Source organism: Eriocheir sinensis, chromosome 21 (assembly GCF_024679095.1).
Source record: "Eriocheir sinensis breed Jianghai 21 chromosome 21, ASM2467909v1, whole genome shotgun sequence".
Classification (NCBI taxonomy): Eukaryota; Metazoa; Arthropoda; class Malacostraca; order Decapoda; family Varunidae; genus Eriocheir; species Eriocheir sinensis.
The window spans coordinates 13535561-13537741 of NC_066529.1; the positions used below are offsets into that span (position 1 = coordinate 13535561).

At 42.9% G+C, this 2181-nt stretch overlaps 1 long non-coding RNA gene across 1 annotated transcript in view; it reads right to left on the minus strand.

Annotated features, from left to right (window-relative positions):
- Positions 1-1856, minus strand: part of LOC127001832 (uncharacterized) — a 32529-nt gene extending 30673 nt beyond the window's left edge. The window contains exon 1 of the long non-coding RNA XR_007755475.1: positions 1642-1856. This is a non-coding gene — a long non-coding RNA (uncharacterized LOC127001832). The remainder of the gene's footprint in view (positions 1-1641) is intronic.
- Positions 1857-2181: the final 325 nt, after the last annotated feature.

A 2181-nucleotide genomic window follows, 5' to 3' on the forward strand; every position in this document is an offset into this window, starting at 1 on the left:
GGAAAAAGCGAACCGGGTGGGCGGAAAAAAAAAGGGACGGAATGAAGGTTTAATGTGTGCGAGAGAGGGGAGGAGAAAAAGAGAAGGGTGGCTGGTAGGGAGTGTTTGTTTGTGTGCTTGTTTGTGTTTTTTCGTGTGAGTGTCGCAATTATATCAACTTTCGCATTTCTCATGGAATTTAGGAGTCTGAAAATCACAGCAACAGAAATGATGACAACAACAATGAAGCAAAAATAACCAAAAAAAAGTATATCAGCAAACTCAACAACAGTACCAACAACAATATCTACAACAACAACTTTTACTACTACAACAACTACCACTACTGCTTCAGACTGCTACAAAAGGCCGACAAGTCATAATTTCTGAACGTTTGAAAGCAATTAGGAGGCGAGGGAACACACGTCAGGTTGCGTGAGGGAAACATTGCATCACGACGTTGAAAAAGAACCGAGGAAGAAGACGGACGAGCAAGAGGAGCAAAAGAGGGAAAATAAGAAAAAGATGAATAAAAAGAAAACGAGAAAACATAAACGAAAAGAAGAGAAAAAAGGAGGAGGAGAAGTCGAAGAAGCAGAAAACGGAGGAAGTGGTAGAGAAGGAGGAAAAGGAGCCAAAACATCGTAACTTCTTTCCAAGTGTCAATTTTCTTCCTCTCTTGGGTCCAGCAGGATACACAATAATATACGGCGACAGCAAGAGGTCAGAGAGTCTTCACACAGCATTTTCTGAAGATGGGCAGTTCATCAAATTTCCTCCCCATCGATAAATGCAAAATTGAAGGCGTGAAATTAAGCAGTCCTAAAGTGTATCGAAGGCGTGAAAACAATTACAACTAAGAGAAATACACACCATGAAGACGAAGAACCACCGTCAAGGTCTTGGTGCCAGACGAAAAAGGATGAAAGTCGCAACAAGACGAACATCGAGGCACAGCAGGACAAATTAGTTTACTGTTGCAAGAATGGTGGGTCGGGGTTGCAAGGATTCGATTCCACGGGAGGTAAAGAGTTTCAGGATTAAAACTTGATTAGGAACATGTAATTCCATTCAAATACTGTGCCTTGAAAAAATAAAGGAATGCACCAAGGCCCGTACCGTAGTTTATTCCTTCAGTAAACAATGACGAAGAAAAGAAAGTTATGAGTCATATCTAGAAAATAGGCATCCTCTGAATTGGTTGACATGATATTACTGGAAAAAAAAACACTAATATTTTTCATACGTATAAATGGGAAAACGGAATTAATTAAATGGGTGGTGGAGGAGAAATGATTAGAAATATCATGATTGATGTATTACTCCTCGAAAGTATGCTGAGAGTGAGTGAGTGAGTGAGTGAGTGAGTGAGTGTGTGTGTGTGTGTGTGTGTGTGTGTGTGTGTGTGTGTGTGTGTGTGTGTGTGTGTGTGTGTGTGTGTGTGTGTGTGTGTGTGTGTGTGTGTGTGTGTGAGTTTGTGTGTGTGTGTGTGTGTGTGTGTGTGTGTGTGTGTGTGTGTGTGTCCGCGGATGGGGGGAGGAGGGAGGGAACTAAGTGGGCGGCTTGATGGATCCTTCCCCAAAAAATTCATCATACCTGAGGGAACATTAATTAAAGTTTACATTATACAAGACGACTACCGATGCTGAGATTTATAGTTACCTGTGAAAGGGACGCCGCGCTCCGCTTCCTCTTTCCTCCTTCCTCCTCTTTTATCTTCCTCGTCCTACATATTTTCTCTCTTCTTTTCCTGTTCTATTGTAAGGAGATTGAACGCACTTTCTCCTCCTCCTCCTCCTCTTCCTGCGTTTCCTTTTCCTCCTCTTTCTCTTCGTCTTGATGCTCTTCCATCTCCGTCTTCTTTCTTTTACTTCTTCCTCTCGCTCTTCCTTCGTCCGTGATCGTGCCGCCGTTGAAGGAAATAAATAAAAACATACGTAATCAACGAGGCGGCTTTTTGTTGGGGAGGCGAAATTCTTGAATCTTTGTGAAGGGACAATAGCGGACGTTTTTCACTAGAGATTCATTAACAGCCTTCGCTTTCCTTCCTTTTTCTCCCTCCGTTTCCCTTCTACCTCGGTCGTTCTCCCTCCTCCTTCCTCCTCCGCACCCTCATCTTTTTTTCCCTCCTCCGCCTCCTCCTCCTCCTCCTCCTCCATTCGACTACGCTATTACTGTGAATTGAAGAAGACATCAATAAGT